General features: G+C 42.0%; 1 long non-coding RNA gene across 1 annotated transcript; it reads right to left on the reverse strand.

The window, feature by feature from the left end:
* Positions 1-11,590: 11,590 nt before the first annotated feature.
* Positions 11,591-12,842, reverse strand: LOC125526662 (uncharacterized). Its single transcript, XR_015599613.1, has 3 exons — positions 12,565-12,842; positions 12,367-12,484; positions 11,591-12,131 (listed from the first exon to the last, which is right to left on the reverse strand). It is a non-coding gene; the product is annotated as an uncharacterized LOC125526662 (long non-coding RNA).
* Between the last annotated feature and the right edge of the window lie 989 nt (positions 12,843-13,831).

The following is a 13,831-nucleotide window of genomic DNA, read 5'->3' on the forward strand; positions in this document are numbered from 1 at the left end:
GAGCATGGTTCATATGGATTAATTAGAATCCACCAGAAGTCTTATTGTTAAAAATCCTCCAAACCAAAGTGAACCTAACGTGACAATGACATGCAAGATACTGAAGGAAGGAATTTTCTTTCTAGTTGAAGAGTCTTTCCTTACTCAGAATCTTTTTTGACCCTATTTAAAATGTGAGAATTTCACATGAATTTGGTTGGACAGTGCAAGCCATAATGAACGAATCAAAGTCTTCCATTTTTCTTTTTAATATCGTTATTTGCAAAGACACAAATTCTTTTTCCATGTGCAAATGTGCATTGACATTATAGCTGTTTTAAAATCTGATGTTCATTTCATGTACTCTGGTCTAGTCTGAAACTTGTACCTTGCTCTCATTAGGGCATGTCTGGACTGTCTCCTCCCCTCCCCTCCCATGTCGCTCCCACGAGCGACCAGGGGGGCTTTCCCTAGCGCCGTCACCAGGCCATCCTCCCTCCCCTCGCCGCCGCCGGTTCGCGCCGCTGGGTAAAGCCCGGTCAGCGTCGGCGTCGGCAGTGGCAGAGTCTCTCACCCCTCCCCCCCCCTTCGGAGATGGCCGGCGCAGGTCGCATAGCTTCGGATGGTGGAGATGCGCGGGCGTCTAGCGGCGGCGTCGCGGACGGGTGGCCCGGCGCGGTCGGCTGCGTGGTGGTGGAGCCCGCGGTGGCCCGATCTGATCTGGTCCGTCTGGTGGCCCCTGGTGGCTTCTCCTGCTGCTCCTGGAGGTCTCCCTCCTGCCTCCATTGGGGGTGGGGTGGCTGCTGCACGGCTGCGAGGCGGGTGGCGGCGCGTCCGTCTTGTATCTGGCGATGGGGTCCGAGTGGACGAGCGGGTGGGGCAGCGGCCTGGTGTAGCCGTTGCTCCGGCCGTGGGAGGCGGCGCACGGAGGACCGGCACATGGTGGTGGCCTCCCGGGGGCGCGGCGGCTACACGGTGGTTTGGCAGATCTGCCCGCGGTGACGGCCGGTGATGTCTACTACACAACCTTCTTATTGTAGACGTTGTTGGGCCTCCAAGTGCAGAGGTTTGTAGGACAGTAGCAAATTTCCCTCAAGTGGATGACCTAAGGTTTATCAATCCGTAGGAGGCATAGGATGAACATGATCTCTCTCAAGCAACCCTGCAACCAAATAACAAAGAGTCTCTTGTGTCCCCAACACACCCAATACAATGGTAAATTGTATAGGTGCACTAGTTCGGCGAAGAGATGGTGATACAAGTGGTATATGGACGGTACATAATGGTTTTTGTAATCTTAAAATATAAAGACAGCAAGGTAACTAATGATAAAAGTGAGCACAAACGGTATTGCAATGCGTTGAAACAAGGCCTGGGGTTCATACTTTCACTAGTGCAAGTTCTCTCAACAATAATAAAATAATTGGATCATATAACTATCCCTCAACATGCAACAAAGAGTCACTCCAAATTCATTAATAGCGGAGAACAAACGAAGAGATTATGGTAGGGTACGAAACCACCTCAAAGTTATGCTTTCTGATCGATCTATTCAAGAGTCCGTAGTAAAATAACATGAAGCTATTCTTTCCGTTCGGTCTATCATAGAGTTCGTACTAGAATAACACCTTAAGATACAAATCAACCAAAACCCTAATGTCACCTAGATACTCCGATGTCACCTCAAGTATCCGTGGGTATGATTATACGATATGCATCACACAATCTAAGTTTCATCTATTCAACCAACACAAAGAACTTCAAAGAGTGCCCCAAAGTTTCTACCGGAGAGTCAAGACGATAACGTGTGCCAACCCCTATGCATAGGTTCATGGGCGGAACCCGCAAGTTGATCACCAAAACATACATCAAGTGGATCAATAGAATACCCCATTGTCACCACGGTTATACCATGCAAGACATACATCAAGTGTTCTCAAATCCTTAAAGACTCAATCCGATAAGATAACTTTAAAGGGAAAACTCAATCCATTACAAGAGAGTAGAGGGGGAGAAACATCATAACATCCAACTATAATAGCAAAGCTCGTGATACATCAATATCGTACCACCTCAAGAACACGAGAGAGAGAGAGAGAGAGAGAGATCAAACACATAGCTACTGGTACATACCCTCAGCCCCGAGGGAGAACTAGTCCCTCCTCGTCATGGAGAGCACTGGGATGATGAAGATGGCCACCAGAGAGGAATTCCCCCTCCGACAGGGTGCCGGAACGCAGCTAGATTAGTTTTTGGTGGCTACGGAGGCTTCTGGCTGCGGAACTCCCGATCTATTCTGCTCCTCGAAGTTTTTAGGGTATATGGATATATATAGGTGGAAGAAATACGTCAGGGGAGCCACGAGGGGCCCACGAGGGTGGAGGGCGCGCTCAGGGGGAGTGGGTGCGCCCCTGCCTCATTCCTTTCTCGTTGCTTCCCTTACGTACACCCCAAGTCTTCTGGATTGCTTCCGTTCCAAAAATAAGTTCCGTGAAGTTTCAGGTCAATTGGACTCTGTTTGATTTTCCTTTTCTGCGATACTCTAAAACAAGGAAAAAATAAAAACTGGCGCTGGGCTCTAGGTTAATAGGTTAGTCCCAAAAATCATATAAAATAGCATATAAATGCATATAAAACATCCAAGGTTGATAATATAATAGCATGGAACAATCAAAATTATAGATACGTTGGAGACGTATCAGCATCCCCAAGCTTAATTCCTGCTTGTCCTCGAGTAGGTAAATGATAAAGACAGAATTTTTGATATGGAATGCTACCTAACATATTTATCCATGTAATCTTCTTTATTGTGGCATGAATATTCATATCCATAAGATTCAAGACAAAAGTTTAATGTTGACATGAAAACAATAATACTTCAAGCATACTAACAAATCAATCATGTCTTCTCAAAATAACATGGCCAAAGAAAGCTATCCCTACAAAATCATATAGTCTGGCTATGCTCCATCTTCACCACATAAAGTATTTAAATCATGCACAACCCCGATGACAAGCCAAGCAATTGTTTCATACTTTTGATGTTCTCAAACTATTTCAATCTTCACGCAATACATGAGCGTGAGCCATGAACATAGCACTATATGTGGAATAGAATGGTGGTTGTGGAGAAGACAAAAAGGGAGAAGATAGTCTCACACCAACTAGGCATATCAACGGATTATGGAGATGCACATCAATAGATATCAATGTGAGTGAGTAGGGATTGCCATGCAACGGATACACTAGAGCTATAAGTGTATGAAAGCTCAAGAAACTAAGTTGGTGTGCATCCAACTCGCTTGCTCACAAAGACCTAGAGCATTTTGAGGAAGCCCATCATTGGAATATACAAGCCAAGTTCTATAATGAAAGATTCCCACTAGTATATGAAAGTGACAACATAGGGGACTCTCTATCATGAAGATCATGGTGCTACTTTGAAGCACAAGTGTGGTAAAAGGATAGTAGCATTGTCCCTTCTCTCTTTTCTCTCATTTTTTTAATTATTTGGGCCTTTTTCTCTTTTATTTTAGTCCGGAGTCTCATCCCGACTTATGGGGGAATCATAGTCTCCATCATCCTTTCCTCACTTGGGACAATGCTCTAAAATGATGATCATCACACTTTTATTTACTTACAACTCAACAATTACAACTCAATACTTAGAGCAAAATAGGAATCTATATGAATGCCTCCGGCGGTGTACCGGGATATGCAATGATGCATGTGTGAGATGTATGAAAGAATTATGAGCGGTGGCTTTGCCACAAATACGATGTCAACTACATGATCATGCAAGCAATATGACAATGATGGAGCGTGTCATAATAAACGGAACGGTGGAAAGTTGCATTGCAATATATCTCAGAATGGCAATGGTAATGCCATGATAGGTAGGTATGGTGGCTGTTTTGAGAAAGGTATATGGTGGGTGTATGATACGGCGAAAAATGCGCGGTATTAGAGAGGCTAGCAATGGTGGAAGGAAGAAAGTGCGTATAATCCATGGACTCAACATTAGTCATAAAAAACTCATATACTTATTGCAAAAATCTACAAGCTATCAAAGCAAAGTATTACGCGCATGCTCCTAGGGGGATAGATTGGTAGGAAAAGACCATCGCTCGTCCCGGACCGCCACTCATAAGGAAGACAATCAATAAATAAATCATGCTCTGACTTCATCACATAACGGTTCACCATACGTGCATGCTACGTGAATCATAAACTTTAACACAAGTATTTCTCAAATTCACAACTACTCAACTAGCATGACTCTAATATCACCATCTTCATATCTCAAAACAATCATCAAGTATCAAACTTCTCATAGTATTCAATGCACTTTATATGAAAGTTTTTATTATATCCCTCTTGGATGCCCATCATATTAGGACTAAATTCATAACCAAAGAAAATTACCATGCTGTTTAGGGCTCTCAAAATAATATAAGTGAAGCATGAGAGATCAATAATTTCTATAAAATAAAACCACCGCCGTGCTCTAAAAGGATATAAGTGAAGCACTAGAGCAAATGACAAACTACTCCGAAAAATAGAAGTGAAGATCAATGAGTAGCCGAATAATTATGCAACTATGTGAAGACTCTCTAACATTTAAGAATTTCAGATCTTGGTATTTTATTCAAACAGCAATCCAAACTAAATAAAATAAAATGACGCTCCAAGCAAAACACATATCATGTGATAAATAGAAATATAGCTCCAAGTAAAGTTACCGATGAACGAAGACGAAAGAGGGGATGCCTTCCGGGGCATCCCCAAGCTTAGGCTTTTGGTTGTCCTTGAATATTACCTTGGGGTGCCTTAGGCATCCCCAAGCTTAGGCTCTTGCCACTCCTTATTCCATAGTCCATCGAATCGTTACCCAAAACTTGAAAACTTCACAACACAAAACTTAACAGAAAACTCGGAAGCTCCGTTAGTATAAGAAAATAAATCACCACTTCAAGGTACTGTAATGAACTCATTATTTATTTATATTGGTGTAAAATCTACTGTATTCCAACTTCTCTATGGTTCATACCCTATGATACTACTCATAGATTCATCAAAATAAGAAAACAACACATAGAAAGCAGAATCTGTCAAAAACAGAACAGTCTATAGTAATCTGGATCAAACGTATACTTTTGGAACTCATAAAATTCTCAAATAAATTGGTGGACCTGAGGAATTTGTCTATTAATCCTATTCAAAAATAATCAACTTAATAGCACTCTCCAGTAAAAAATGGAAGCTAATCTCGTGAGGACTAAAGTTTCTGTTTTTTACAGCAAGATCACAAAGAATTCACCCAAGTCTTCCCAAAGGTTCTACTTGGCACAAACACTAATTAAAACATAAAACCACATATAAATAGAGGCTAGATGAATTATTTATTACTAAAAGGGAGCAAAAATCAAGGAACAAAAATAAAATTGGGTTGCCTCCCCACAAGCGCTATCGTTTAATGCCCCTAGCTAGGCATGATGATTTCAACGATGCTCACATAAAAGATAAGAATTGTAACATAAAGAGAGCTTCATGAAGAATATGACTAGAACATTTAAGCCTAACCCACTTCCTATGCATAGGGATTTTGTGAGAAAACAACTTGTGGGAATAATAATCAACTAGCATAGGAAGGTAAAACAAGCATAACTTCTAAACTTTAAGCACATAGAGAGGAAATTTGATATTATTGCAATTCCTACAAGCATATATTCCTCCCTCATAATAATTTTCAGTAGCATCATGAATGAATTCAACAATATAACCATCACATAAAGCATTGTTTTCATGACCTACAAGCATAGAAAATTTACTGCTCTCCACATCAGCAAAATTCTTCTCAATCGGAATGGTGGGAGTATCATAAGAGACTCGAATACTATAAATTGTTTCTACATTAAAAGAGTAATGTTTAGAAAAAGGGTAATAATAATCATGACAAGTTTTATAAATATGATCATCACTACTTTTTATAGCATATTTATCATCACAATAATTATCATAAGTAGCAACTTTGTTCTCATCATAATCGATTGAAATCTCTTCCAAGATAGTGGAATCATCACTAAATAAAGTCATGACCTCTCCAAATCCACTTTCATAATTATCATAATAAGATTCAACATCCTCCAAAATAGTGGGATCATTACATCATAAAGTTGACACTCTTCCAAACCCACTTTCATCAATATAATCATCATAAGTAGGAGGCATGCTATCATCATAATAAATTTGCTCATCAAAACTTGGGAGGCTAAAAATATCATCTTCATTGAACGTAGAATCCCCAAGCTTGGGACAAACATTAATTGCAGCAAATATATTCTCAAAAACATCATCTTCTTCAAACATAGCATCCCCAAGCTTGGGCCTTTTCATATCATAAGCATAATCACTCTCATCATCAATAATATGGATAGCACTAGTAGTATAGCAATTATGATATTCTTCCAAGCAAGTGCCAAAAAGATTTTCAAGATCATAAGAAGTATCATTATCCTCCCAATCATAATCATCGCAACAAGCAATAGGCATAACGAGATCATCATCAAGTGCATCATCTTCCACAATTATATTTTCATGAGACACAACAGTAATAGGAGCAACATTATTTGGGAGAGATATCTTTTTACCTCTCTTCCTTTTTCTTTTCCTCTTCTTCACCGCATCATGTGTCGGTTCAATCCTCTTTTGGAGCTCCTTATTAATGAGATTGGTTGAATAGAAGGCTCCTCCTCGTTACCTGATTCATCATAAGAAATAATAGGAGGGTATTGGAAAGTCTCTTCCCTTTCGTTAGTATCTCTTCATCTTCTATTTGTTTTCTTTTCTTTATATAATTGGCAATATAAGGATTTTCAATGCAATTCACCGCACAATACATATAAATTTCTTCTAGATCAATATCGAGGAATTTATCAAGGTCATATTCTGGAATAATCTTAGTTTGACGTTTGATTTCTTCATAATCCAAAAGCAAACTAAGTTCATTATAATGTGCAAGGGAAATCAAGTCATCACAATTTTTGGACACGTTTAGATCATGAAACAATTTGCATTTGATATTTAAATGACGATGTTCATTCCAAAGTTCACAAGTATGGCTAAGAAATTTTAAATTTCCAGCACTAACATTTAGCCTTTCTTGCAACCATTTAGTTTCTAAATGCTTATGCCTCTTGCAATATCTATCTCCCTATTTGGTGTGTACTTGCAAACCCAATGCACTCCACAAAAATTGACATGTTTATAGGAGACATTTTCATCATAACTTGTGCAATCATCATTAGTACTATGAATATTCAAGGAGTTCATACTAATAACATTGCAATCATGCTCATCATTCAAAGATTTAGTGCCAAACATTTTAATGCATTCTTCTTCTAACACTTTGGCATAATTTACCTTTCCATCATACTCACGAAAGATATTAAAAAGATGAAGCGTATGAGGCAAACTCAATTCCATATTTTTTGTAGTTTTCTTTTATAAACTAAACTAGTGCTAAAACAAGAAACAAAAAGATTTGACTGCAAGATCTAAAGATATACCTTCAAGCACTCATCCCCCGGCAATGGCGCCAGAAAAGAGCTTGATGTCTACTACACAACCTTATTCTTGTAGACGTTGTTGGGCCTTCAAGTGCAGAGATTTGTAGGACAGTAGCAAATTTCCCTCAAGTGGATGACCTAAGGTTTATCAATCCGTAGGAGGCGTAGGATGAATATGGTCTCTCTCAAGCAACCCTGCAACCAAATAACAAAGAGTCTCTTGTGTCCCCAACACACCCAATACATTGGTAAATTGTATAGATGCACTAGTTCGGCGAGGAGATGGTGATACAAGTGGTATATGGACGGTAGATAAAGGTTTTTGTAATCTAAAAATATAAAAACAGCAAGATAACTAATGATAAAAGTGAGCACAAACGGTATTGCAATGCGCTGAAACAAGGCCTAGGGTTCAAACTTTCACTAGTGCAAGTTCTCTCAACAATAATAACATAATTGGATCATATAACTATCCCTCAACATACAACAAAGAGTCACTCCAAAGTCACTAATAGCGGAGAACAAATGAAAAGATTATGGTAAGGTACGAACCCACCTCAAAGTTATCCTTTTTGATCGATCTATTCAAGAGTCCGTAGTAAAATAACATGAAGCTATTCTTTCCATTCGATCTATCATAGAGTTCGTACTAGAATAACACCTTAAGACACAAATCAACCAAAACCCTAATGTCACCAAGATACTCCAATGTCACCTCAAGTATCCGTGGGTATGATTATACGATATGCATCACACAATCTAAGATGCATCTATTCAACCAACACAAAAGAACTTGAAAGAGTGCCCCAAAGTTTCTACCGGAGAGTCGAGACGAAAACGTGTGCCAACCCCTATGCATAGGTTCATGGGCGGAACCCGCAAGGTGATCATCAAAACATACATCAAGTGGATCAATAGAATACCCCATTGTCACCACGGGTATCCCACGCAAGACATACATCAAGTGTTCTGAAATCCTTAAAGACTCTATCCGATAAAATAACTTCAAAGGGAAAACTCAATCCATTACAAGAAAGTAAATGGGGAGAAACATCATAACGTCCAACTATAATAGCAAAGCTCGCGATACATCAAGATCGTACCACCTCAAGAACACGAGAGAGAGAGAGAGAGAGATCAAACACATAGCTACTGGTACATACCCTCAGCCCCGAGGGAGAACTACTCCCTCCTCGTCATGGAGAACACCGGGATGATGGAGATGGCCACTAGAGAGGGATTCCCCCTCCGCCAGGGTGCCGGAACGGGGCTAGATTAGTTTTCGGTGGCTACGGAGGCTTCTGGCGGCGGAACTCCCAATCTATTCTGCTCCTCGAAGTTTTTAGGGTATATGGATATATATATAGGAGGAAGAAATACGTCAGGGGAGCCACGTGGGTGGAGGGCATGCCCAGGGGGGTGGGCGCGCCCCCTGCCTCGTGCCTTCCTCGTTGCTTCCCTTATGTACACCTCAAGTCTTCTGGATTGCTTCCATTCCAAAAATAAGTTCCGTGAAGTTTCAGGTCAATTGGACTCCGTTTGATTTTTCTTTTCTGCGATACTCAAAAACAAGGAAAAAATGGAACTGGCACTGGGCTCTAGGTTAATAGGTTAGTCTCAAAAATCATATAAAATAGCATATAAATGGATATAAAACATCCAAGGTTGATAATATAATAGCATGAAACAATCAAAAATTATAGATATGTTGGAGACGTATCAGCTGGCTATCTGCAGCGTCGGCTCGTTTGCGGTCGGACCGCTTCGACCATCGCTCCATCTCCTCGTTGTCCGGGCGATACTTCGGTACAAGGGCTGGCCCTCTCCCAGCAACGGTCCATCGCTCGTCTCGGGCCCGGAGCTACAGGACAGAGCTCGTCTCGCGCCCGGCGGCAGGACGGAGCTCGTCTCGCGCTCGGGGCTGTAGGACAGGCGATGGAGGCCAGTTGTGGCCGGCCTATTGAGTCTCGGCGCTAGGAGTCGTCCAGGGGTGCGAAAGGCGGCGCCTTTCAGCTCGTCTCTTTGGTTGGGGTAGCGGTGGGTCTCGGGTCAGGTGTTGCCTAGGTCTGGGATGCCGGGGCGGCGGCCCCGGTGGTGGTAGCGTGGTGCTTTTGGGCAGAGCCCGCGGCTTGGTGCTGCCCGGTGACCACGGCCGTGCGGGCGGCGTGGCAGCCGGGATGTGGCGTTCGGTGGCGGTGAGTGTTGGCCGGGGTGAAAACATGTTCTTTCTGCGGACAGACCAGCGGCGGCGAAACTCGTTTCCTTCTTGAAGGCGTCGTCGCGGCTCTCATCGCCCATCGTGTGCTCCTGGGGATACTCTGATCCTTGGATCGGGCGGTGGCGGCGCTCTGGTGTCGTATCCTTTCTGGAGGCGCCGTCTTGAAGTCCACGGATCGTAGTATGCGGCTTCATCTCTTTGTAGTTAGGTGTGGTGTTGCTGCGCTCAGCGTCTGTATATTCATACCTTGGATGTGTGTTTTTATTGTGGTGGCGTGTGTTTGTATCGGGATGTTGGTGATCTTTGTTTTATATATAAAACGGGGTGAAAGCCTTTTTCCGTAAACTTGTACCTTTCAGCTTGTCACGCGAGGGCGGAGATAAAACCTTAGGATGCTGCAGGGTAGATAGCGGGGGACAAAAAATAGCACAAAAGGATTGACATATATATGAGAGTGCCGTCATTTTCTGCTCGGCCACGGTCGCCTTTGTAATAAGTGGACCAGTATCAAAGTGGCGATGCGGTCATCGGTGCTTCCCTCGTAGCGGCGCATGGGATGCATGCATGCATACAGCTGAATGATAATCTAATGAGTGCAGTGCAAACGGCAGGAACGAGAGAAGCGTGTGTTTCATCTTACACCAACGACCGAACAAAACATATCACCACTAGCAGTTGACAGTGGTGGCACCTTTCCAAAAAAGATAGACCCATGATCCATGATCCATCTCCACCGCAGTGCAATGGTTGGGTTGCAACCCGCCCACTGATTCTTAACACTTTTCGGGTAATTTAACGAAACGTGTTTCACACGGACATTTATCGTACGAATGGTAATCATCGTGAAGCAATATGGTAGTGGATTATGAGAAAAGATTCATCTCCAGCCCGCTGCCAAAACGGTTTTGAAGGTAGCTAGCTAGTTTTCTCAATTCACTAATGATCGACCATTCAATCACCATTAACTGATCTACTTGCATGTCGACTGACCTCCTACCTTTTCTGTTTAATACATGATCTAGGAGAGGCCCAGTGGAGTCTGCACAAACAAGGTTGAGTTACACATGAAAGGGCGTACGTACAAGTCAAGTGATGTGTCAAGCTCGTGCATAAATTGATCATAAAAACCCAAATCAATTGTATCGCTTTTATTTGTCGGGGAACTAACCAATGATCTTGAGGGTCACCTTTGGCTCTTGTTCATATCTGCTCTGCAGCTCTGGAAAGCCCCAAGTAATTGGTGTCGTTCCTTTGCCGCTGCAGTGATTTTACTCCTATATAACATTAAGAATGCACGCACTGCAGCCAGAAGCTGGCTGCTCGCTCTGACTGCTTTCTGCCAACCGCTGAGTCGATCCGATCCATGTCAATTTGGCAAAATTTCGCTCGGACTGCTTTCTGCCAACCGCTGAGCCAGAAGCTGGCTGCTGCTTTCTGCTCCACGGCCTTGCAGTAGCCCAACACTTGCCGATTCATACGGGACAGAGGAGCCAATTTGGCATAATTCTTGGGCATGACCATCCGGTTCACCGAATTCTGTACTACTACTTGTAGCTCGCCGCAGGTCCGTGTCATCCAGATCCGGGCATGACTCTGTAGGTGCACGCACCGAGAAGTGTGTGTGTGGATGGCAAGCAAAGGCTCCAGAACAGGATCAATGATCTCATACCACTTTTTGTTGCCGAGAAGGATCAACGTAAAAGCTATCTCAATGAATGGCACACTCACACGATCAAATGTTACAAGACACACAAAATTCTTGTGCGGCATTCAACTAGCAGAATTTTTTTTTTTTTTGCTTGTCTATTCATTTGACCACTACTTGAGCCGTTCAGGTACAAATAGGAAGGGAGAAAGGCATGAGTTGGACCGAGCTTCATGGCAATGCCATCCCAAAGCCACTCACTCCAGAACCCCAACATTGCTGCCGCAATCGCTAGGTCTCATGCCATCCCATATAGCAACCACAACAGTCTACATAAAGAAATAAACCAGCAGCCAAGTCGTGTGCATACACACACGACATGGCGCGTTATTTGCTGGCCGAGGAATAAAGGAAACTAGGGTTCATGTGACGTTGACTAACACAGAAGACGCTGTGCTTAGTTGCGGGTAAATTGGGGCCACATGCCATTACGGTAGAGACCCTCTTTAAGATAGGCGGTGGCACGGCGGAGTTCTTCCTTGAGCCTCATATTCTCTGTACACAGGCGTTGGTGCTCCGAGGTATCCTGAGTTTTTAGTATCACCCCTGCGCATTTGAGGCATGTCTTGTGTTCAACAACCCACTTGATAGCTTGGTTTTCATCTTTTAGCATCTGGTTCTCTCCCTGAAGATTTTTGGTGTCCTGTAGTTGCCTCTTGCCCTGCATTTATTAATTTCAAGTATGCGTCATTTTAGTGGGTTAGCAAAGTATGCATGCTACCATGTTCACGAGGGGATTATATAGTACTACATTGTAATATTAGATGACCAATAATGCTACTATTTTTAGTGGGGTTTGTACTGTTTAACAGTAAAACTTGCATAGCTGCATGTCTTAGGTGACCCATGTGCCCAAATGTTATGTAATTCACTGTGGAAAAGAATGGAATATATACCTTGCTGGAGGAGCGTTTGTTTTGGAACCAAAACTTGACCTGCAGGGCACTCATGCCAAGCCTCTCGCTAAGGTCTCGCCGGAGTTTCGCATCTGGATAAGGGCTTTCTTGGAACACACTACATATCACGTTAATGAAAATGGATTAGCACACATCTTTTTTGATAGGTAAGAAACATTGATTGAGTATGTATTGTACACTTCAAGTTATTGGATTTGTTCTCCACGGAGACGGTTATAATTTGCACGCCTTGTCACCATTCTCTGCTCACTATTGATCTCTCCATCGTTATTGTTGCCTTTGTCTGCAGCAGCAGCGTTGGCATCGTCAGTGTTGCCCATGTTGGTAGTGGCTCCCAGTAGGCCATGCATCTCATCACCATTCTCGTGCTGGAGTAGGTGGCCCTGCTCGCTTGTGATGAAGAGGTCCAACATATTTTGCACATCACTGTTGTATTCCGGCAACTCCCCATCCATGGTGATCTGTTATCATGAAACAAAATATTTATTCTCATGTGTAGACTTATTAAAGGTAGCAATGAACAAATATCTTAAGAAAAAAGAATGCGGTAGTGAAAAATGAAATCAAGTAGACTTTAATTGCCAATGTAGTACATTTAGATTTAGATTTTAATTTCCAACATAGTTGGATGTTACTCCACATTAAGAATACTTAAAATTCATCTGTATGAGCTTCCTAGACCGAGATGTAATCAAGTAGACTTAAATTACTCTCAAAAAGTATATTGACATAATTTCCTGAATTCACTATCACATATTCATGATTATCTACGCTGATTACTTCAATAATTTCTAAACGTATATGCCCTACATAGTAATGCAAAAGTATTACTTTCTTATCTCATCGTGTTCTTTTATATGTATCAGAAAATCCTTACTCTATCTATATATACATTGGTATCTATCTACGGACTCCGTATGTGATATAAATAAACAAGACCCTACATACAATAAGATAAGTACCAACTACTCCTACAATTGTAGAAGCAAGATATTAAAATATAATATGCGAGGGAAATCATATTAGCCATAAATAATAGCATCATAGGCATGATAATACAATCAGATCTATGAATATATACAATCAGATCTACGTATAGCAAGATCCTAGCCATCTCCCAAGCAAAGTGATGAAATGCTACTTTCTTTGTGTATCCACTCACTCCATGGTGGATCTACCTTTTTTCCAAGAATACAAGGGATGAGAGATGTCACGGAGTATTCCTGCTCAACATTAGAAGCTATATATCCAAGGATAACTAGAGTAGAAGGGTATAAACATTACTAGATGAATGGCTTAAGGAAATACAGATGGCTTCGGTTGTCGTCCTCCTTAGAACTTCGATAGGCGAGAAAGTACACGAACCTGTTTTGTTCCTACTGATATATCAAACTCATTCAGCAAAGTAGCTATGACCATCCGAATTTAAAGCCATGAGCAGCAT

The sequence above is a fragment of the Triticum urartu genome, chromosome 3A (assembly GCF_056163025.1).
Source record: "Triticum urartu cultivar PI428250 chromosome 3A, HENAU_Tu73, whole genome shotgun sequence".
Lineage (NCBI taxonomy): Eukaryota > Viridiplantae > Streptophyta > Magnoliopsida > Poales > Poaceae > Triticum > Triticum urartu.